We start from the raw sequence: 25,248 nt of genomic DNA, 5'->3' as shown, positions 1-25,248 counted from the left end.
CCAGGAGGCAGAGGTTGCAGTGAGCAGAGATTGTGCCATCGTACTCCAACCTGGGCAAGAGAGTGAGACCCTGTCTGAAAAAAAAAAAAAAAAAAAAGCAAATTACAGTGTATTGAGTTGTCCATATTAATACACTGATGAATTGATCAAGTCAGAATTTTCAACTTGTGGCCTATCCAATTCCAAAGCTCATAATCTGTCACTCTAGTTCTTTATTGGCTTAGATAGAGAAAAATTGATATTTCAGACTCTCAGTATTTACCATATAACTCTCTATAAGGTAAACGTTTTTAAAATAAATGCTGTAGATGAAGAGGTAATTTGTGGTTTTAATTTTGTGGCTGGATGTTATAAGAGTGAATCTCTTTGATAGTTAAAAAAAAAAAAGGAGGTAGCTGTGAAGTTTAAGTCACATCCATAGTCCAGTGTCTATCACAAAGCTGGGTTGAGGGGGAAAAAATGAGGAAGGGAGAAAGAAAGGAAGACAAAGAGAAAAAAAGACAAAGGCACACAAGAAGAAAGGGAATTAATAAATAAGTAAATATTGTTCATCTGCAGTTTATGTTTCATATCAAAATTCCTCCCCATCTGGGTCATCAGGATGTGGAAAGCAATGGATTTTCCCTGTCAAAATAAATTACCTTGATTATTCGCGCTGATGAATCCCAGGACTCACTCATTGCAATACAAAGGATTTTGTGGTCTCCAGCTAGTTCCTGAGATCTACAAGAGCATGCAGACGGAAGGTTAATTACAATATTCGACTAATTGCATTTCCTTGTCCTATACCATATGGAAACAATGGAATAAATGTGTCTATAATTAAGACTTGAAAACTCTCCACTGGGTAGCCAGTGAAAGCCTCACAATGCAGGTCTCAGATGAAGAGAAATCATTGCCTTTTATCTTTCAAAGAAAAAAAGCCTCTGATAACAGTGTATTCATGGATTCTAGCTCAGTCTTGTAACTTTTTTGTCACTTTTAGAAGTCCTTGTTGGACTTGTAACAGTTAGAAGTGGGAGATATTTGGATTCTTAAATAACACTTATAATGACACAATCTTAATAATTTAGAGTAAAATCAGACTTCCTTGTTCTCTTGCAATGTGTGCCTTGATCAACAAGTTACTTATTCTTTATTTACAATTATGATGTTATCCCCTGGGACCAAAGTAAAGCTATGGATTAGGCAATTACATCTTGGAATAGAGTACAAATTAATATTAAACAAATACAAACTATATATACAGAAAAATTTAAAAAGATACTGATGTTGTTTTTTAAAATTATTAAATGCAATTTCATTCAGGGTCGCTAAGCTTCAACAATCTTTCCCTATTAATGTGCAAGAAAACACTGTTGGAACTAAAGTAATCTGAGTACCAATTTTATCTTCCTGGAGATGTCTCTTATACACAAAAGAGAAAAATGAAACAGTCCACTTAAAGGAGTCAATTATTTTTGGAGGCTTGTTGTGTGAATGGAAGACATTTTAGCTTTATCCCAGTACTTACATAAACCAGCTTAGAGGCTTAAAGGAACCAATTCACAGATGTCCTCAAGTGAAGTGGCTAAATGGTGTGATTTCAAAAATAAAAGACTTGAATATGTAATTAGCTGGCTGTTCCTCATTCAGTAATTTGCTCTATCTAGCTGTGAATTCACCTAACTTCCTCTTTGAATATATGCATTAGATATCCATAAATAGCAATGCATAGCATTTTTAAGGTTCTTTAAGAAATGAATCTATGACCATTTTTGTTCATATCAATTGGTTGCTTGATCTGAATACATTCAATGGTTGGTTCTGCTAAGCAAAGAAAAGTGAGCAGTACCAGGTGCTGTTAAAGTTAATGATCAAATTACTTGTTCACACTACATTTGTTTATTAACTGCATCTCCTTCTCACTGAACTGGCTTGGAGCAGTGCATAATAACAGATCAGCTGCATGATGCATTTGTACGGTGCGAATGGGAAGCACAGGTCTTTATGATCACATTTGACTCAGAGTCTGAACCAGTGCAATAGGTACAGTAGGTAATTGTCCTGGCTTATAGATTAGCAATGAAGATTAGAAAGATGAAATAGCAATGATAAAATTGTGCATTATATTCTGGCAGACTTGGAGTTTAAATTTCTGTCAGTCCAGATAACAACAACAAAAAAAAATAGTCATAAAATAAAAAGCCAAATGACTTTAGACAAGTTCCTGAGAAGTCTGGCTGTACTACTGCCTCACTCTTAGCCATGGGCAATTCTCCTAACATCCTACATCTCCATTTTCAAGTTTTCAATCCAATGAAGGGATTGGTTTTACCGACTAGAGATGGTATGAGAATCGGTGAGTTTCTGCAGGTTGTACCCTTAGTACAGTGTCTGCCACATAGAAGCATCAGGAAATATTGACATGTAAAATGACTCTTACATTTTGCAATGTATTTTAGAGCTTTCAGTTCAATTTTATTTACTCCTCAAATTTTAAATCAGTTCATCTTCCTACCCCAGTTGACAACATCACTACCAAGGGAGACAAGCCGCGCAAGGAGGGGAATGTAATGGGTTGCAATCACTTTTGGGTTGAGCTTTACTATCCTATTTGGCTCAGCATCTGTGTTTGCAAAGAAAAATAATCTATGTTGATAAATCAAAGCCCCATCACTAAGGTCACATAACTCTATATGAAACAGAAGTAGGACTGGAACCCAGTTTTTAAAACTTTTGTGGGTACATAGTAGGTGTATATATTTATGGGTTACATGAGATGTTTCAATACGGTAATGCAACATGAAATAAGCACATCATGGAGAATGGGGTATCTGTCTCCTCAAGCATTTATCCCTTGAGTTACAAACAACCAAATGACACTCTTTAAGTCATTTTAAAATGTGCAATTATTATTGACTATAGTCACCCTATTTTGCTATTAAATACTAGGTCTTATTTATTCTTTCTAACTATTTTTGCCTGTTAACCAACACAACCTCCCCTGCCAGGCATCCACTACCTTTCCCAGCCTCTGGTAACCATCCTTCTATGATGCCAATATGTTCAATTGTTTTGATTTTTAGATCCCACAAATAAGTGAGAACATGAGATGTTTGTCTTTCTGTGCCTGTCTTACTTAACATTATGATCTGGAGATCCCAGTTAAGTAGAACTCAGTTTTGAATGACTTGAAAATTCATACTGTTTCCTCTATTCCAGGTGTTTGCAAACTTTGGCCTGTGGGGCAAATCCAGCCCACAGCTTTCTTTTGTTGGATGTGTGAGCTAAGGATGATTTTTACATTTTAAAGTCATTTAAAAAAATATTAAAAGAAACAGCGTATTTTATGATATGTGAAAATTACTTTTTTTTTTTCTTTTTTTGAGTCACAGTCTCGCTCTCTCACTCAGGCTGGAGTGCAGTGGTGTAATCTCAGCTCACTGCAACCTCTGCCTTCCAGGTTCAAGTGATACTCATGTCTCAGCCTCCCAAGTACCTGGGAATACAGGTGTGCGCCACCACAACTGGCTAATTTTTGTATTTTTAGTAGAGATGGAGTTTCACCATATTGGCCAGGCTGGTCTCAAACTCCTGACCCAAGTGATCCACCCATCTGGGCCCCCCAAAGTGCTGGGATTACAAGCATGAGCCACTGCACCTGGTAGAAAATTACATTTTATTAATATTTATTGTCCATAAATAAAGTTCTGTTGAAACACAACCACACTCATTTGTTTGCGTATTGTCTATGTCTGCATTTGCATTACAACCGTAGAATCAGAGGTTGCAACAGATGCCTTATGGCTTGTAAGTCTAAAATATCACTTCATTGGCTCTTTATGGAAAATGTTTGCAGATACCTGCTCCATATTGTTACTTTCCCAATATTTTTCAATGGTTCAACATTACTGATCTTCCATATATTATTCCATGTATTATTATTCCAAATAATAAGTAATATTATTTACTTAGTTTCATATTAAAGCAATTTCATTGCTTAAATACATTTATTTGTTAAAAAAAATCATTTGGTGTTACCCCCTTAAATATAAAGCCTTTATTTAAAAGTAAACATAAATAAAATAAATGCATATGTATTAAATTCATTTATGAGTATACCAGCAAAGTGATTTTTAGTATCTCCTGTGGTTGGTATAATATAATTGGAAAACACTTTACTGTTCTATTCAATAATCAAGGTAGATTATTTGTCATAAAAACAGATGATGCTGCAATTTCTTCCTACTTCAGGTTCTGGAGAGATGCTATTGCCTCATGTCTTCAGAGAGGATACATCAGGGAGCAATTGTAGGTTGAAGGATTAGTATTTATAAATGAATGAAAAGAGAAGGGGAGAAATTGTAGGAGAACTGGCAGAGATAATCTGAGTAGCACAAACTATGGTAGTGACATGGGAGATCCCAGGTGGTAGTGGCCTTATGGAAGGCAGAGTGGGGTTTGTGGGAGATGTTTTGCCTCAAGTACAATACGTGAAACTGCTTATAGTATTAGGGACTTCCTAATTTGGTGCCTGGGATACCTAGATGTATTTACACATCTAATATAGGAGAACATAGAAATTCTAAAAAAAAAAACCTATTCCCCATCACTAAGCTTGATTCATTCATTTGTTCATGGCATAACCCTGTACCAGGCACCACTCTAGGCTGTTTAGTGATCAAGAGAGACAAACGACATGCCTTTATTTATTTATTTATTTTTTATTTTATCCGGGCGCAGTAACTCATGCCTGTAATCCCAGCACTTTGGGAGGTCAAGGCATGTGGATTATGAGGTCAGGAGTTCAAGACCAGTCTGGCAAAGATGGTGAAGCCCCATCTCTACTAAAACTACAAAAATTAGCTGGGCGTGGTGGCAGGCACCGTAATCCCAGGTACTTGGGAGGCGGAGGCAGGAGAATCCCTTGAACCCGGATAGCAGAGGTTGCAGTGAGCCAAGATTGCACCACTGCGCTACAGCCTGGGTGACAGAGTAAGACTCTGTCTCAACAACAAAAAAATACGTATATTTTTTCACATCTGGCAAGATTACCTCCATCTCCCACGACCCTCCTCTCTGGAGAAGAATAAGAAAGATTCATAACATTTCTCCTGACATTCTTTACACACTCAATTTAGTTTTCTTTCTAAACTATTAGTATCTTCTAGGTGTTTCTCTTTCCCCTGCCATGTGTGATTACATCAAAAAATGTCTTTCTTTCCTCCTACTTGCAGCCACAAAGGACAGCTCTGGAAATGGCCTTCTCTGTGTAGATACAGCACTGCCTTCATTATTAAATCATCCACAAGTGCTTTGATTGGATTGCTTGTGGCTGTTAGAGCTATTTCTTTTTATTTTTCCCCATTTTTTTCTTTTAACTTCCTCTTCCTTTTATGTTGTAGATTTTGTAGACTTTTTACAAGAATTTTAGTAGACGTTCAACAAAGAAAGACTTTCTAGAATTATAAGTGACTTTCATCTGAGAAGGGGTCATTGATAATTACCTGTAGAAAGGCAATACATGTGTATGGGGGGTAGCTCAGAGAATAATTTCAACTAAAGAAGGAAGACTCACACTGAAAACAGTCTCAGAGAAGGATGAATGTGGACAGTGGAGTGTGCTTAGGTATAGTAAATTGCAGGCTGGGTGCAGTGGCTCACACCTGTAATCCCAGCACTTTGGGAGACTGAGATGGGTGGATCACCTGAGGTCAAGAGTTCGAGACCAGCCTGGCCAACATGGTGAAACCTCGTCTCTACTAAAAATGCAAAAAGAATTAGCTGAGCATGGTGGTGGGCACCTGTAATCCCAGCTTCTCGGGAGGCTGAGGCAGGAGAATCGCTTGAACCTGGAAGGCAGAGGTTGCCCTGAGCCAAGGTCACACCATTCCACTCCAACCTGGGCAACAAGAGCAAAGCTCCATCTAAATAAATAAATAAGTAAATAAATTGCAAAGTTTCTCAGTGTTAATGTACAGATCCTTAATAATGTAGCCTAGTTGCTAGTAATGAAAGCAGGTCTTCTCCTCTTCCTTCTTCCTCTCTCTTTCTTTTTTGATGGTCTTTTTCACATGCCCTCATAAGTTGTTTGAGGCCTGAGATTAGATGCTGTTTATCACAGTTCTCAAGATCTACCCCAGGATATTGCCAACTGAGGGAGGACCCTGAACAGTTTACTCATGTCTTTATACCCAATAACTCTTCTTGACCCCCCTTTCCCCATCTCATCTCCACTTTAGAGTTGGGGATAGATACATCCTCACTGTCTCAGGTCGGGCTAGCATGTGACACAATTCTGGGGAAAGCGGAATAAGTAGACATTCATTGGGAGCTTTCTGGAGTCTAACGTCCACCCACCCACTTTCCCTTGGCTTTTACACCAACATGAGGGCTCAGCCTTGCAGAAATAATGTATATCCATGATGGAACACCCCAGAAAGCCCCAGATATAAAGGCCCTAATTTTGCTAAATCACAGAATCCTTGTTAGTAGCCATGTGCAATTAGACTTTCTTCATCGTGAACAGAATAAGTTTTATTCAAGTGAAATGTTGGGTGACTTCTGTCCAAGCACTTTACCCTCTCTTAAGCACTTGTGATAGACTAGTGAACAAGACAATGAGATATTTTGCTACATGCAGATGAAAGCATTCTAGGCTCATGAAAGATGTAGTTCTTATTTTTATCAATCATTCAACCCTGAGCTGAAGTTTATCCTGACCCTTCTTAGAAGACCCTCACTACCTCTGAGGCAGTCTGTGATGGTGGCTATGACAATGGAAATGCTGCTGTCCATAATAACATCTTCACATTAGTATAATCTATATGTTGAGGAAAGTGGCATCTTAATATTTACAAACTTTGGCCACATCTTTGTTCTTATGGGAAAGGTACTACCTTTTGAAGCTAAGAGTGGAGGTAACAATAGCCCAATTAATAGATAAAGATAAAAGCAAAAGTCAAAGTAAAACAAATATGAACAACTTTCCCTAAGTCATGCACAGAATAATAGAAAGATTCAAAGACTACTCTCTTCTTGTACCAAATGTTTAGTCACATGCTGAATATGATGGGAAAGAAGCAGGAGTACCATTTGGCATTAAAAATCAAATACTGCTGGTATTCCCTGCCTTGAATGATCTAAATTTCAGGAGTTATATCTGATTCAGATCATTCAAGCTTGGCTCATGTGTTCAAATCCCTTTGACAAGGTTGCTTATTTTCAATGGAAGCCATTTGAGTGAACCTCTTGGCATTCAAACTAGAATGTCTATAGGATCAGTCTATATGGATTCACATTGTGAACTAGCTTGCTTCATATCCATTGAAGGTCAATATAGGAAAGTGGGAAATTCATTTCTCATTGAGTATCTCAAACCTTGATCTCACACTTGGGCTATTTCAGTAGCTGAATTCTCCTCCTCTTTGCTAGAGAAGATTCCCTGCATAGCTACCTCTGTGTGCCATAATCATTGAGTGTTTTATGGTGTCCAGAACCCAACCAGGAATAATTCTTTCTCTCCCTCTCTCTGACATAATCTTTTGAAACATCCTCTATTCATATCACAGTTCTGTTAGTAGTGATGATAATTATCTTTATAATAACCCAATCCTCCATGAAATCCTATATGCTATTCTACAGTTTAAAGGGTGGGTCAGACAGAATAAGAAAAATATGGTTTTGTAGTTGCACTGGAGTCTAGACAAAGGTCATGAGCAATAATAAAAGTGCATATTATAATAAAATGAAATATGTACCAAATGTGAGGCACAGATGAAAACCTTAATAAGAGTGCAGGAATAACAAGAGATCACTGAGGCTACAAAATTGAGGAAAGTCTGATTAAATAGATGATATTTAATTATACCTGAAATAAGACTAGAAGGCTGTTACTCAGATATATATATATATCTCACATAGGATTTTATTTCTCAGTCACTTTGCCAGTTGGAGACCTCTGGCTGGCAATGACACTGCCTGGTCTTCTTTGGGCCTGGGCTCACTACAGGAGATGCCCTGTCTACTCAACTCATGGCTCCAGGGCTAATTCAGCCCCAGTGCTGCTTCCCATCACATGGGGTGGCTGCCCTCCACTGGCAGAGGGCCACTGTGCTACTGTTTTCTTCATACCTGCATTCGGTAGTGTCCCAAGTTCTTGTCCTGCATCCAAGAAGAATGAGGTTACATTGACATTTGAAGAGTCTGGTGGGTAGAGAAAAGTTTTACTGAGCAATGAAACAGCTCTCAGCAGAGATGGGATATGAGGGAGGTTCCCCACCAGAAGTCAGAGGGTCTCTCCCTCAGTCTAGCTGGATGCAAGGCTTTTATCAGCTCAGAATGGGGGAGTATGTGCTGATTGGTTTGTAAGTATGCAATAAAAGGCTAAAACAAAGGCACCATTCAAAGGTGGGCATGACAATGTATAAAACCAATTAGGTGGCTAACGTGGTGAAACACTGTCTCTACTAAAAATACAAAAATTAGCCGTGCATGGTGACATGCGACTGTAATTCCAGCTACTCGGGATGCTGAGACAGAAGAATCGCTTGAACCCAGGAGGCAGAGGCTGCAGTGAGCCAAGATCATGCCACTGCACTCTAGTCTGGGGGACAAGAGTGAAACACCATCTCAAAAAAAAAAATTAGGGAAGGATAGGTATATGTAAATTGGGTAAAGGGTGGGGATCCGTTAGAGGAAAGCACACCAAATGGGAAAGGGGTTCTAAATCTTGACTGTGGATTTCAGGCTTTAAAATGTCTTTGACTTGAAGGTGCAGTTTCACTGGGGACCTTCCCCTATCTGCCTAAGATTTGTCTGCCTCCAACTGCTCTCTCTATGTATCTATACGTGCAGAAAAAGTATTATAGACCAGTGAAAAAGCACAAGCAAAAGCCCAGTGGTAGGAAAGAGCTTGCCATATTTGGAAGGGTTGACATGACCCACTGTACTAGAATAGACAGTTGCTATGAAAGAATACTGAAAAATCAGATTTGAAAGATGATTGAGAACTGTCAGGTCTCTAAGCTAAAGCTCAGCCATTATAATGCCAGTGACCTGCACATATACGTCCAGACGGCCTGCAGGAACAAGAAGTCTGGAGCAGTTGAAAAATCACAAAGAAGTAAAACAGACAGTTCCTGCCCTAACTGATTAACCAACATTACAATATTCTACCATTGTGACTTGTCCCTGCCCTACCTTAGCTGATCAAGCAACTTTGTGACATTCTTCTTCTGGATAATGAGTTTTACGATATCCCCACCATGTACCTGGTGACCCCCTCCTCTGCTAACAATAGATAACCACCTTTTACTGTAATTTTCCATTACCTACACAACTCCTATAAAGCAACTCCTTCCCCATCTCCCTTCACTGACTCTCTTTTCAGACTCAGCCCACCTGCACCCAGGTGAATTAAAAGCTTTATTGCTCACACAAAGCCTGTTTGGTGGTCTCTTCACACAGACGCGCTTGATATTTGGTGCCAAAACCCGGGATCGAACCAGGGGATGTATTCGTGCAGGCTTGGGCTCAAAGGCCTGACAAGAACCACAGAGGAAAACCATTGAATGCCAGGCCTAAGCATTAGGAATGTATGCTGTAGGCCGTGGAGAGCCTTGAGGGTGTTCTGAGCATGGCAGTGAGTTCTACATGCCAGAGAGTTGGAAACCAAGTCCAACACCCCGTGCAGGAAGTGGGCGAAGACTGAACGTATAATCTCTCCCTCGACTGGGCCGGATTTGAGAAAGCATTTTTCCTTCATCGTAAACTTTTTCTTTGTCACATGAAAGCCAACACATCCAACAGAGGGTCTCAAAAACACTGACAGTGCATTTCCTGTTTTCAGTGCACCCCTCTAAGAAGCAGTAGCCCTCTAATCTCATTGAATTCTGGCTTAACTTTGAACTTGCAATTCAAAATAAAACCCAGTGATTTACTATTTCATGGTGCTATTAAAAAAGTCAAAGGAATGTTAATGATTCTTAACCTGCATAATGAGTTCTATAAAGGAAAGGAAAGGTCAACAGGTACAACTGAGAAGAGAAAGGAGGTTGTCTAGCAGCCACAGTGAACGTTTTGGAGGATGACTACAATGGGCACTAAAAGACCCTAGAAGGACCTCAGTAATTCAATTTAGCATAATAATGTGTGAGTGCTTGAGGACCAAACATCAATGCTACTTAAGATCAGAATCTTTAATTTTCTTTAATGGCCTTCAGATAATAAGAAAAAAACATTAAATTTTCAGAGGTTCTGTGGCTGTTGAAAACAGACTGATCAGAACATTCGTTTTAATAAGTACCCAGGTGATTCTGATGAAATCAGAGTCAAATCCACAGAAATAAACCTAGAGAAATTCTGGCTTGCTCTTCACTTGTTTTTGATCCTCACAAAGGCCATTTCACAAATATTTTATGTACAGGGAATCATAGATTTGAGAGGGGTTAAAAGATACAGAGGTTGTCACAGCTCCTGAGTGGTTCTGCTATATCTTAAAGCCATGTCTTCTAATCCAAGTACTGGTTCTGTGTCTACAATCCCTTGGTTTATATATAATAAAACTAAATTCATAGTGGATTGCTCAATTCCAAAAGTTAAATCAGTCTCAATTCTAGAATTCAAACACGTCACTAGAGTCACAAAACCACACCACCTTCGTCTGCAGTTCACTTATGAATTTCCCCAGATTCATGACTCCATTGACCATGATCCAGCATTGCACTATATACAGAAAACCTAACTTTTTGCTATATATGCAACACCAACATATGTGCAAAACCATTGCACTATATATATATGCAAAACCTAAGTGTTGCACTTGTATTAAAAGGTTCACCCTCTTTGTCCTCTGAAGTCCTTGAAGGAAAGCAAATGTGGTATTTTGCTTGCTTGTTTTTGTTGCGATTTCAGAAACATAGTAAATTTATCTGTGGTTTGAGGTGGGGTACAATCAGGAGAGCTGGAGCTGAAGACAAGACAGTGGGGCTCTATGTTAGTCTCTCTATTATTTGAGGCAAGTAACTTCCCCTCCGAGCCACAGGAAACTCTTCCATGAATGGGGTCTGCTTATCTATCTAGCAGGAGAAACTAGACAAGCAGTTTGAGTTAGTTTTAACTGCCACCTCAATCTTTGATGCCTCCTCAGAAATTAGGTATTTTTAGCTTTATTTTAGCAAACAGCAGAGTCCCTTTTTTCTAAAAGGGTATTTGAATAAAACAGATAAAAGTGGGGCTTCTCCAGTTGTAATTATGCCACAACACAGACTCTGAGGTGGTTCTTGGGGGAATCTTCGGAAATGTTTACAAATCTGACAAGCACAAGAGTAAAACTTTCAGGGCTTCAAATTCCAGGAGTATGTAGGAAGTAGCATGAACCTGAGAAGACTCAGGGGACCATTGGTTTCGGTTCCAACCAGTAACTTTAGTTACCCACTAGAGTAACGTTTCACAGATCACATCTCTTTTGCTAAATCTATGTTTTACATTTTAGAATAACCAACAATTAGTATATATGATTTATGAGGTTTATTTCAGCTATTTCATACTACATAATAAGTTATAATTCAGAGATGAGGTCAGTACTAGGGCCTTTAAAAATCTCACTAGATGGTAAACTTCATGAGGGCATCTGCATGTGTGTGTATAGCACTGACGGTGTGGTAGGCAAGCCAACAACACAATAAAAAAACAGCCTCAGTGGCTTTCATAATACAAAACACAGATGGCACCAAAATCATTTACATTTGATTTGGAAATGTATCTTAGGTTTAGCTTTATTTTGTCAAAGAATGCTTAAAGAATGTTTTAGAGTGTGTGCTGTGTATCACTTAAACATTTGGTATAAATGTTTGAATTATATCCCTTCATGTTTAAAATTTGCTATTTATATCAGTCAGTTCATGTGTGCGTGTGTGTATACACACACACAGAGATATATATACTAGCACAATGCATAATATATAACAACCACTGAATCAATATTTGACGGATTATATAAGACGTGTGTGACATATCCATATATAGGTGTGCTCATGTGTGAATGTAGCCACCTGTCTGTGAGTGTGTGTATGCGTATATGTGTAATTATTCAACTCTGACTTCTAAACATGCCTGTGTATAGTTAAGTGAGAAAAAAGCCAGATTAGCTGATCCATTTGACAATACATCTTTTACTCAATACCTGTCAGACACCTCTTAGAAAGTCATGATAAATGATTAATGAGTGCTTAAAGTACAAATGCATGTTGTTTCTGGCTATTTATTTAGATAGCCCATTTTGGCTTCTAATCAAGACAGAAAGTAATGCATCCAACATTGAGGGCTCATACTTTGAAAGCATTTGAGGGAAAATGCCCTGGAACAACGGCCTCCTCTGGCACACACATACTCACAGACTGACAGATCGGTGCCTGTCCTTCCTGTACATATATCCACAGTCCATTATGATTTTAGAGTGAAGAGCAATTGGCATAAGATCAAAATAATTTTTAATGTGTAAATAATTACTCACCCTAAATTAGCCTTCAGTCTCCACATGAAGAGGTATTTGTTTTGATGCCTCCACGATAAGGAAGAGGCAAGACACAGCCTGAAAAATGGACTTCTTATTTCCAGTTTGAGCCCTAATTTTCTTTGCCTATCACACTCCACATGTCATCTCACATGTCACTTCTAGAAATTCCAGAAGTGGATTTCCTGTAGTTCTCCCTGCTACTTTCCCTTTTTGAACATGAGGCACACTTCAATGTTTTTTATTTATTTATTTATTTATTTATTTATTTGTTTGTTTGTTTATTTTGAGATGTAGTCTCGCTCTGTCACCCAGGCTGGAGTGTAGCAGTGTAATCTTGGCTCACTGCAACCTCCACTTCCTGAGTTCAAGTGATTCTCCTGCCTCAGCCTCCTGAGTAGCTGGGATTACAGACACACACCACCATGCCCAGCTAATTTTTGTATTTTTAGTAGAGTCAGGGTTTCACCATGTTGGTCAGGCTGGTCTCGAACTCCTGACCTCGTGATCCACCCATCTTGGCCTACTAAAGTGCTGGGATTACAGGTGTGAGCTACCGCTCCCGGCCACTTCAATGTTTTATTAAGCTGCACTATGCTTCTCCAGGTCAGTCCATCTTCTGATTCAGCTGAGTTCTAGTATCTTGCACTCTGGCACAAATCCTCACATATGGTGCCTTTGCCTGGTTCACTCTAGCTCTGAAAATTGAACCCATACACCCAAAGGATCAGAAGACGCTCTACAAAGAAGATCAGCATGACATGATGAAAACCAAGACCTTAAAAGACTATGACTAAAGGCTGGAGAATGGAGGGGACTTTTGCAAGTTCATATAGTTACATTGATTTGAAGTACCTGGGTCTTCTCATTCCTACATTGACAGCAACCTACTTTTCAGAATTTAAAAATTCCTGCAAATATGCCTAAAAAAAAAAAAAAAAAAAACAGTTTCCCTGTAAAGCAGAAACAAAATGTAGCTTTTCATTAATTTAGCAGGTTACTTCAAATATTATCGCACCACCAAAGAAAGTTACTGTTATTAGCCGACAAGTAAACCTCCTAATTCCTAATTGTCATTCTCTCTTCCTCTCTCCCTCTCTTTTACTCAAAATAATCCAATTACTGCAAGTGCTAGATTCTATTCTCATTGATAAGCTTGAGGAAATGGGGCAAAACATTTGATTTCACCCTCTCAGTGTCTGTGATTAGCATCCCACCAATCCAGATGGGTTCCCAAAACTGTAAATCAGAAGCCGGATAACTCTGTGTATGGTGAATTCTTTTCAGAAACCTCTCTGGCAAAAAGGAAAATGAATCAAGTTACTTGATAAAACTCCAGTATATACCCTCTCATTCAACCTATGTAGTTCATTGCTGTAATGCCTTGTTTCAATTCACGCAAGGATTGGCAAACTAAGACCCATGTGCTAAATCCATCTCACTGCCTAAAGGTGTATTGGAACACAGCAATGCCTCTAGTTTTATGTATTGTCTGTGGTCACTGTCATGCTATAATGTCAAAGTTAAGTAGTTGTGATTCTCTGGCCCCCCAAATGCTAAAATGTGAAATACCTGGCCCTTCACAGGAAAAAACAAAACAAAACATTTAATCCCTGGTTTATAACCTTGCAATTCTTGCCTTTTCATATTAGATGAGCCATGTACCAGTGGGCCAGGGTTCCTGAGTTTTGTTATCCAGATATATCTGGTCCAGGTGCAGTGGCTCACGCCTGTAATCCCAGCACTTTGGGATTACAGGCGTGATCCGCCAAGGCAGGCAGATCATGAGATCAGGAGATCGAGACCATCTTGGTCAACATGATGAAACCCCATCTCTACTAAAAATACAAAAATTAGCTGGGCGTGATAGCATGTGCCTGTAATCCCAGCTACTCAAGGGCCTGAGGCAGGAGAATTGCTCGAACCAGTGAGTTGGAGATTGCAGTGAGCCGAGATCATGCCACTGCACTCCAGCCTAGTGGCAGAGTGAGACTGTCTCAAAAAAAAAAAAAAAAAAGATGTGTCTGTCAGAGTGCAGTCAGGAAATAAAGACTCATGGTTCATAGCAAGTAGTTTATTAAAGAACATTTAATACAGAAAGATGATTATAGATATGGTTTTGAAAAAAAACTAAAAATATGGAATTGACTGTTTCAGAATGACACTCCTAACTCTAGGGCTGAGTGATAAAGGAGGAGGTGGTTTTACTAGCGCCAACCTATGGAGCAGGGATCCATGAGGAGGACTTACTGAGTGGGAGCTTTGACCCTAGAAGGAAGGTTGAGCAGCAGGAGCTGGAATCACAAAGACACAGCCATTACTCCAGGTACCACCAAAGCAGAGACAGAAGGAGAGGACACCATAGTTTCTCCTTTTCTGGTTTCGCTCTTATCTCAGTGTCTCTCATTGGTCAAGCCCAGTGGAAATTTAGGAGCCAGGGAGGCCTGGAAAATGTAGTTTTCAGGAGTCAGATTCCTGCAAAATAGAACGGAGCCAGCAAGGAAGTGGAGTCAACAGAGAGAAAGAGGCATATGACAAGTGCAGCTGGTATGTGATTTTGGACAAGACACTTCAGCAGTCTCGGGTCTCAGCTCCCGCAGGTGCAAAACTGAGAGGCCATTTATTTGTCGTGAAGTTATTACATGGACTTCCCTAAAACCACATATTCTAACACATGTAATATATAAGCCCACGAGACAGTAGATGCTGCATTTGTCCACAGACACTGTTCTTGACAATACTTTCCTTCTGTTTTCTTCCAGGCCCACTCCTTAACCTTCAACCTTTCCTCGCTCTGACTACAGCTATGACCACTTGAAAATCTACTGACAGGCTAAGCTTCCCCACAACTAGTACCATCTTACAGCTCATTAGAGTAAATAAGGATCTTACAGTTCTTGAGCATTAAACTTGAAGACAGGTCTTCAGTTAGTTTTGTTCCACCTTTTCCTGGTTTTGGTACTCTGAGCCTCTGGATTAGGCCTTTGAATCTGATGTAGCCTCTTTGCTCTTGTAGTTTATATGATTATATGTATTGATTTATGTGGACTGCTAGAACTTCACTTTCTTCAGGACTAGCATGCTGCTTCCATTTCTAACATTTTTGTCCTTTTTCTATGACTGCACCACAGATTAAAATTGAAAATTTAAATCACAAACAAGTAATAGAAATGCTTCTTCCTGCTGTGAGATACTGGTAAGCTACTATATTTCTGAACTTCCAAATCATTTCACATTCTAGATGTCAAGTTTCACTATGCGCCAAAAATTGTCTTTTTATTATTTGTTAGATGTTTGCAAATTTACTAGGTCCCTTTGGTAAAGAAAACTCAAGTAAACTAGTTACTATGACATAATGGGAAAGTGCAGTCCTCATGGGAGGTGCAAGTTTCCAGGGAGGCCAAGAGCAGAAAGACATTTATTGTATCTGTAATGGTGTGGGAGACATGCAAGAAAGACTGGGCAGATGGACTTAGTATTGGAGATGAACGTTTTAAAAATGAGACTTACCCATTTTGAGATAGAGAGAGAAAGTATTATTCCAGGTTGAAACAATAGCATATGCAGAGGTACAAAGGTGTGATCGGGCATAATTTGTTGAAAAAATGGTGAGCAACCTGACATAACTGGAAACAAACTCTACTCTAGTTTCATTGTTCTGTTTTCCCAATGACTCAGGTTCTGCAGATAATTTGTATTTTTAAGAGCAATCCCACTTGGTTTTCTAGCCCTTTCTGATAGAAGGGAATAAGTAGGAGATGAGACTTATATTGGACACTTCCAATATCCAAGCCCTGTCATAACAGATGGATTCATAGAAGGTTTCCCTGCTCTTCCCCTTTGCCTCCAGCCCCACCCATATCTAAATGGCTATATTGAACACTCCTGAGTTTGAGTTCTCTCCCTGTTTCTCTTCATTACATGCTTCTCTAATTTCTGTGAGAGATGCTCTGCCTGTGTCCCTCTTTGTAACACAGATCTTCTTTAGAATCTTGATCTTTCTGTTAGATGGGTTTTTGTCAAGATCTCCATGCCTCAAAGCAATGTCTCCATTCTCTTATCTAATTAACATCAGTTTTAGAAGTAGAAAGAACTTTTGTCTGGGAGAAGCATTGCTGTTTGGAAATCTACTACAGAAATGAAGTTGGTTAAGATCTCTTTATCTCTCTCTTCTGCTCTCTTTCCCTCTTCCTCTACCTTACTTCCACTGTCCTTTGCTTCCTCCTCATTCTCGCTCTCATTCTGTCTTATTTGAAATTCAGCAAAGATTCACTCATACTCCTAGATGATTAAGGCTTTTTCTCCCCGACTCCTTCAGACCCATTTGACAAGACTCATTAGAACTTATAGAGACTGACTGAAAGTATTTGGGAGTTGTCGTGGATGAATCCCTTGTTCTTGTATCAACTTGATGGATATTCCAAACATTTTAATAAAATTCAGAAGGATTAATGTGGCTAGTAAAGTCAATCAGTAAATTAAAATCTATGAAGTGCTATCTACTTATCTATCTAAATTGTTTAGGTAGTAATAGTAAAAATATAAGAAGAAAACAACTATTGTGCTTTATGTATATATAAAAAATATATATATATATTTATATGTATGTTATAAATATATATATTTTTATAAATATACATATTATAAATATACATATAAATATGTATATATTTCCTTAGAGCTCAGGGAATTTCAAATAATCTCAATAAATCTTTTTCTTCTATCTCAGTGGTCAATCAATAAAATGATACCTCTTAAAAACTGTCCTGAATTTTAATTGCAGCCAGATCAGTGGTAGATTGGAACTAATGCCTTTCACAGTCAGACAATATGTCACAGCTGGCAGGTACTCTTAGATGCAAGGTACCTGCCTCCCTTGCAATCTGTGTAATGTTGATCTGAAGCCTGTTCTTGAGCCTGGAGCTTTAATTTTGACAATTTTTCCATAGATGTGTGAAAAATAACGTGTAATCATTCATTCTCCCAGGGGATATAAATAGAAATTTCATATAAAAAGTGTGATTTGCTGTCTCTGTTTTACCCTGAACTTTCCTATATTCCTGAATTGTGCACGTCAATGTGGCCTTACCTGTAGGTTCAGCCTCCATCTGAATTTTTGGTCCTAGTGTAAAGAATATCAAGGGCTGGTCAAGACAACAAGAACATATATATCATGTCAAAGTTATGGTATCGCTTACCATGGCTGAAACACAGATCGAAGGTAGTAAAAACAAAAACAATCTTCTATCTGTTGAAGCTACTATATCCTAGTGCTACATATATTCACAGTTAATCCTAATATAATACAGAGAAGAATGTGCTATTATCTTCATTTAAAGGAAATACATGTATCTTTGTCCATGTGGGTTGCTATAACAAAACACTTTAAGCTGGGTAATTTACAAGGGCACTAATCCCACTCAGGAGGGCCCTGCCCTCAGGACCTCATCACTGTTCAAAGCCCCGCCTCATAATACCATCACTTTAGTGATTAGGTTTCAACATAGGAATTCTGAGGGGACACAAACATTTAGAGACTAGCACCGTGATGAATGAATTAAAGCTTAGTGGGATTAGGTAGATACCAGTTCACATCACCAGTAAGACAGGTGTAAGGATTGAAATCTGATTCTGATTCCAAGTGTGGATTTCTTCCCAACAGAATATTCTGCCCCATGACTCAGAATCCTCTTTAACTTGACCAAGATGTCAAAGAAAGTGGTGCTTCTCTGAAAAGGAGCATAGTAGAGCTCTTGCTCTCCAGCACGAGTAGAGCTTTGCCAAAAACATGGCATATGCTTCTTGTAGATCCTTGTAAGCTAGACATTGTTATTCCCCTTTTACCGATAAAAAAGCTGAGGCTCAGAGAACTTAAGAAAGTCCTAGCGAATTACATTAAGTAGTAATTAATGTAAGTGTAGGTTCCTGAATTTCATTAACTATTTGATTCTAGTGTTATTTTATTTCCATTCCACTTCACTGAACTTCATCAGGGATGTGCTATTATTAAAGATGTTTGAAGAGTTTGTTTGTTACTTGATCTGATTTATTTTTATTTTTGCCAGAAAGTACAAATCTACTAAATTCAAGGACATTTCTGCCTTCTCCAAAACACAGCCTAGAAAATCTAGGCCATATTCAGATTGCTTTCCTCAGAGGACAGAAGCCTTACAGCCCATTACTAACACAATCACAGTGGGAGACATTTATAGCTTTAAGTGTAAGGAAGGGTAATTAACATGTTGTTGGTATGCATTTTTTTTTCATTTCCCAGAGTTTGTTATATACATCCTGTGCCATGGGCATCTTCTGTTGCCCTGCAGGATATATGAGCAACCTAATTTGTTAGGGTTATGATTTTGCTTGGAATTTTGATGAATTGCAATCGAATCTTTGAGCTCTGTACTCTGACAGCTATGGGCACAGCTCCCCCATGCATTCACAGCCAACCCACAGTGCTTACGACCAGTGACAGCTCATTTTTATTCAGCTCTTCTCTGATTCTTCACAAAACTCTAAAACAACTGAGGTCTTTAGTTATTCAGGCCCCGAGTTTTGTTCTGTTTTCCAAACGTAAGTGTTTGTTGTGAACTAAATTGTGTCTCCCTTCATGTGTTGAAGTGTAAAATCCCTGTGTGACCCTATTGCAAGTTAGAGATTTTATGATCATCATTAAAATTAAATGAGGTCATAGGGTGGGGCCCTAATCCTATATGATTGGCATTTTCATATGAAGAGAAAGAGACACTAGCACTTGCTTTCTCTCCACACTGACACAGAAGAAAGGCCGTAAAGAGGATACAGTAAGAACGTGACTACCTACAAATTAGAAGGAAAACCCTCATCAGAAGCTGAATTTATCAGAACCTTGATCTTGGATGTGGAGCCTCCTGAACCATGAGAAAATGCATTTCTGTTGTTTAAATCACTGAGTCAGCTGATTTGTTATGGCAGCTGATGTAAAGTAATTCAGCATCTATATCCTTTTCCAATAAAGAACTATTTTTTACTCCCTCATTATTAATAACTCTTTATTGTATATGACAGCATGTTTTCACTTCTGAATGTTCCAGCTCAGCCTCCCCTCCTCTAAGAGGCCTTGCTGTTCTTCCTAGGCTGGGTTACTTGGCCTTCTACATGTTCTCTGCAAAGCCGGGCACAGAATCTTTCCAGTAACCACTATGGACAGTGGTTGGAGTAATTTGTTTTCAAATATTTATCCCCTATTAAACTATGACTTCTCATGGGTGCAGACAAGATTTTGCTCCTTTTAAAATCCCCAATGTAAAAACAACAAACTAAAACATTATTTGGCGCAATTCACCACTCAGTACATTTGAATAAATAAATGAATTTACATTTTTTGCTTTGAATCCCCACAATAAGAAATATTGCATGTAAAAATTAATAATTAAAAAAAACCCTAATTCATAGAAGAGATTAGATATTGCTTGCTGAAGACCACAGAAAATAAATACTTACATGGATACATAAGCCAGGACTATAGACTTTAACCCCTTGTCCTTTTTCTGCTTTCATTGTGAGCTGTGTTGATAAAATTTCTGAAACTCATTCTTCCTATGCTGTAAATGATTCACAAACACTGTGTGAGGGTGGTTACCTGGTAGTTGGGTGAGGGAGTAACAGCACTAACTGCAATAAAATCACATAAAAATTAGCTTTTTTTTACAACTGTAAAATATTGACAATAATACCACCTCCGCATAGCTCAAAAGTGTGTTGTATGAGCAACTGACATAAATAATATAAAAATAGTTTTATTTTCTTTTGTCTGAATATGTCAGGCAACTATAAAATATTAAATTGTAGGGGTTACTATAGATAATCTCTAAGCCTCTTCTGCATGGAAAATTCTAAGATATAACTATTTTCTAAAACATAATTATGGGTACACCTGAAATTTTTGATGTTTTATCCTTAAGAAAAGTGAAATAATTTCAAGCATTGCTCTAAGATCTACTTTAAAATTACTGTATTTGTTAAATCCCTGAGAGGTTTTCCACTCCCCCAAGACACTGTCTAAGTTCAATATCATAGCACACAGCCTTCACAGTTCAGCAGTCGTGTGAATCTAAACTACATCTCCCAGAAGACTTTTCACCCATCTCTTAGTTTATACTTTAGAGCTACTCAAGCTCTGGGAGAGGCACGCGACACACCATGCTATTCGATGACAAATTTACACATGAATTCTCACTTCTCCATAATATCTAACACAGATAGATAATATACCTAAAACACAGATAGTTTTATAGGGAATTTAATTCATTCTTTATGTCTCATGTCAAATATTACTATTTAGAAGAATCAAGAATTTCTCCATCTGCAAGTCATTCATACTACTATTATAATATTTATTTATTTATTTTTTTATTTATTTATTTATTTTGAAACAGAGTCTCCTTCTGTCACCCAGGCTGGAGTGCAGTGGCATGATCTCTGCTCACTGCAACCTCCGCCTCCCGGACTCGAGTGATTCTCCTGCCTCAGCCTCCTGAGTAACTGGGACTACAGGCGTGTGCCACCATGCTCAGCTAATTTTTTTGCATTTTTAATAGAGATGGGGTTTCACTGTGTTAGTCAGGATGGTCTCGATCTCCTGACCTCGTGATCTGCTCGCCTCGGGCTCCCAAAGTGCTGGGATTGCAGGAGTCAGCCACAGCGCCAGGCCTTGTAATACTTACCTTATAGTTTTATATCAATCTTTTTTTTTTCCTTCCATCCATTATCTATTTATCTAGATCAAGGCTTTCTCACCTTTTCCTTGTTGTGTTGGACTGACTGTCCTGTGCTTTGGAGGATTTTTTTAATATCATCCTTGACTTACCCACTAAATGCTGGTAGCATCCTTAGTCACGACAAAAAAACAAAAAAACAAAAAATAAAAAAACTTCCAGATTTTTCTGGTGCCCTTCTAGAAGCAAAAACTCCCCAGTTGAGAACCACTGAGTTAGAGGCATCTATGGACAGGCATAAGCACTCAAACACACCATTACAGAGGGGTGTGGTGGGCTAAATAATGCCCTCTACCCAAAAAATGTTGATGTCTTAATGCCGAGAAACAGTGCCTATTGCACTTTACATGCCAAAAGAAAACTTTATAGACCTGGTAAGGATCACTGGAGCACTCAGACTCATGAAACAAGTATTAGTAGACCTAAAGAGAGAGGTAGACAGCAATGCAATCGTATTAAGGAACTTCAACACCTGACACAGCATTAGACACATTGTCTACACTGAAAATCAACAAAGAAACCTTGGACCTGGCTGAGTGTGGTGGTTCACACCCATAATCCCAGCACTTTGGGAGGCCAAGGTTGGTGGATCACTTGAGGCCAGGAGTTCAAGACCAGCCTGGTCAACATGGCAGAACACTGTCTCTACTAAAAATACAAAAAAAAAAAATTAGCTGAGGTGGTAGCGCACACCTGTAATCCCAGCTACTCAGGTGGCTGAGGCACAAGAATCTCTTGAATCCAGGTGGCAGAGGTTGAAGTGAGATGAGATTGTGCCACTGGACTCCAGCCTGAGTGACAGAGTGAGACTCCATCTGAAATAAGAAAGAAGAAGAAACATTGGTGTTAAATTGGACTTTAAACAAAATGGACCTAACAGACATTTACAGAACATTCTATCTAACAATTGCAGAATACACATTCTTTTCATATAACATTCTCCAAGATAGGCCATATGCTAGGCAACAAAACAAGTCTCAATAAATTTTTAAAAATTGAAAACATATTAAGTATCCTCTCAGAGCATAATATAATTAAACTAGAAATCAATACCAAAAAGCGTTTTTGGAACTATACAAGCACATGGAAATTAAACAACATGCTACCGCTCCTGCATGACCACTGGATTAAAAAAATAAGTAAAGATGGAAATGGAAAAAAAAAAGACAAATGAAAAAGAAAACACAATATACCAAAACCTGTGGGATGCAGCAAAAGCAGTTGAGGGGAGATTATAGCATTAAATGCTTACATCAAAAAAAAACAGAAGGTTCCAAATCAACATACCTCAAGGAATTAGTAAAGCAAGAAAAGACCAAGCCCCAAATTAGCAGGAGAAAAGGAAAGAAAGATGAGAGCAGAACTAAATGAAATTAAAAATAAGAAAGCAGGTGGGGCGCGGTGGCTCAAGCCTGTAATCCCAGCACTTTGGGAGGCCGAGACGGGTGGATCACGAGGTCAGGAGATCGAGACCATCCTGGCTAACACCGTGAAACCCCGTCTCTACTAAAAAATACAAAAAACTAGCCGGGCAAGGTGGCGGGCGCCTGTAGTCCCAGCTACTCAGGAGGCTGAGGCAGGAGAATGGCGTAAACCCGGGAGGCGGGGCTTGCAGTGAGCTGAGATCCGGCCACTGCACTCCAGGCTGGGCGATAGAGCGAGACTCCGTCTCAAAAAAAAAAAAAAAAAAAAAGAAAGCAATAAAAAAGGATTAACAAGACCAAAGATTGATTCTTTGAAAAAAATATACCAAGTTGATAAATTGCTAGCTCTTTTAACCAAGAAGTGAGAAAATCCAAGGAAGCAAAATCAGAAATGAAAAAGGACACATTCCAACTGATTATCACAGAAATTCAAAAGAACACCAGGCTATTTTGAACAACTATATGCTTACAAACTAAAAAACCCAGAAGAAATGGATAAATTTCTTGAGAGATACAACCTTCCAAGATTGAACCAAGAAGAAATAGAAAGCCTGAACAGATCAATAATGAGTAGCAAGACTGAGTCAGTAACAAAAAAAATCTCCTAACAAAGAAGAGCCCAGGAACAGATGAATTCACAGATGAATTTTACCAAACACAAAAAAAGAACTAATAACAATCATCCTGAAACGGTTTCAAAAAATTGAGTAGATAATGCTTCCTAACTTATTCTAGAAGGCCATTATTACCCTGATATCAAAACCACAAAAAATAAAAAACAAAAACTACAAACCAGTATCTCTAACGAACAAAAACACAAAAATCTTTAACAAAATACTAGCAAACTGAATCGAACAGCACATCAGAAAGTTAATCTACCATGATCAAGTAGGTTTTATACTAGAAAAGCAAAAATGGTTCAACATATGTAAATCAATAAATCTGATGTATCACATAAATAGAATCAGGGACAAAAAATTTTATTATCTCAATGGATGCAGGAAAAAAAGCATTTGATAAAATTCAATACCACTTTATGATAAAAACTCTCAAGAAACTAGGCATATCATAGAAGAAACATACCTCAAAATAATGAAGGCCATGTATGAAAAACCCACAGCTCATATTATACTAACGGGGAAAATTTCAAAGTATTTCCTCTGAGAACTGAAACAAGACAAGGATGCCCACTCTCACCAATTGTATTCAACATATACTGATAGACCTAGTCAAGGCAACCAGGCAGGAGAAAGAAAAAAAAGGTATCTAAATTGGAAAAGAGGAAGCAAAACAATCCTGTTTGCTAGTGATATGATTTTATATGTAGAAAATCTTAAAACTCCACCAAACACTCTTAGATTTAATAAAAGAATTTAGTAAAGTTGCAGAATACAAAATTAATGTACAAAAATTAGTCACATTTCTGCATACCAACAATGTTCTAGCTGAGAAGGAAATCAAGAAGGCAACCTCATTTACAATAGCTACCAAAATAAAACAATCCAGAGATAAATTTAGCCAAGGAGGCAAATGATCTCTTTAAGAAAAAACTACAATACACTGATAAAAGAATTTATAGATAACAGAAACAAATGAAAACAATCCCATGATTATGAATCAAAATGTTTATATTGTTAAAATGGTCATACTGCCCAAAGCAATGTACAGGTTCAATGCAAACCTGACCAACATACCAGCATTATTTTTCACAGAATTAAAAATCACAATCCTAAAATTCATATGGAATCATAAAAGAACCTGGATGCTAAAGCAATCCTAAGCAAAAAGAATAACGTTGAAGACCTCACATTATCTGACTTCAAATAATATCATAAAGGTATGGTCACCAAAACAGCTTGGTAATGTTATAAAAATAAACACATAGATCAATGGAACAGAACAGAGAATCCAGAAAGAAAGCCATATGTTTATGGACAGCCAACTGACTTTTGACAAAGCTGACAAGAATAGATATTGGAGAAAGGATATCCTTTTCAAAAAATGATGCTGGGAAAATGGGATTACTATATGCAAAAAAATGAAACTGGATCCCTATCTCTTACCACATATAAAAAATCAACTCAAGATAGATTAAAAACTTAAACTACAACTCTAAACTACAAAAACATTAGAAGAAAACACAGGGGAAACTCTTCTTGACATTGGTTTTGGCAAAGAATTTATGACTAAGACCCCAAAAGCAGAAGCAACAAAACCAAAAATACCTAAATGAGACTTAATTACCAACAAAGCTTCCATACAGCAAAATAAACAACAGAGTAAACAGATCAGTAGAATGGGAGAAAATGTTTGTAAACTATTCATCTGAGAGGTGACTAATACCCAGAATACACATGAGACTCAAGCATCTTAACAACCACAACAAAGACAGTCCCTTTAAAATCTGGGTAGGGATATTAGTAGACACTTTCGGAAAGAAGACATCCAAATAACTAACAGATATGTGAAAAAATGCTCAGCATCACTAATTAGAGAAATGCAAATTAAAACAACAAGGAGATATCATTGTACACCTGTCAGAATGGCCGTTATTAAAAAGACAAAAAAAAAA

Source organism: Colobus angolensis, unplaced genomic scaffold (genome assembly GCF_000951035.1).
Source record: "Colobus angolensis palliatus isolate OR3802 unplaced genomic scaffold, Cang.pa_1.0 Scaffold17, whole genome shotgun sequence".
Classification (NCBI taxonomy): domain Eukaryota; kingdom Metazoa; phylum Chordata; class Mammalia; order Primates; family Cercopithecidae; genus Colobus; species Colobus angolensis.
Note: the sequence above shows the minus strand (reverse complement) of the source record.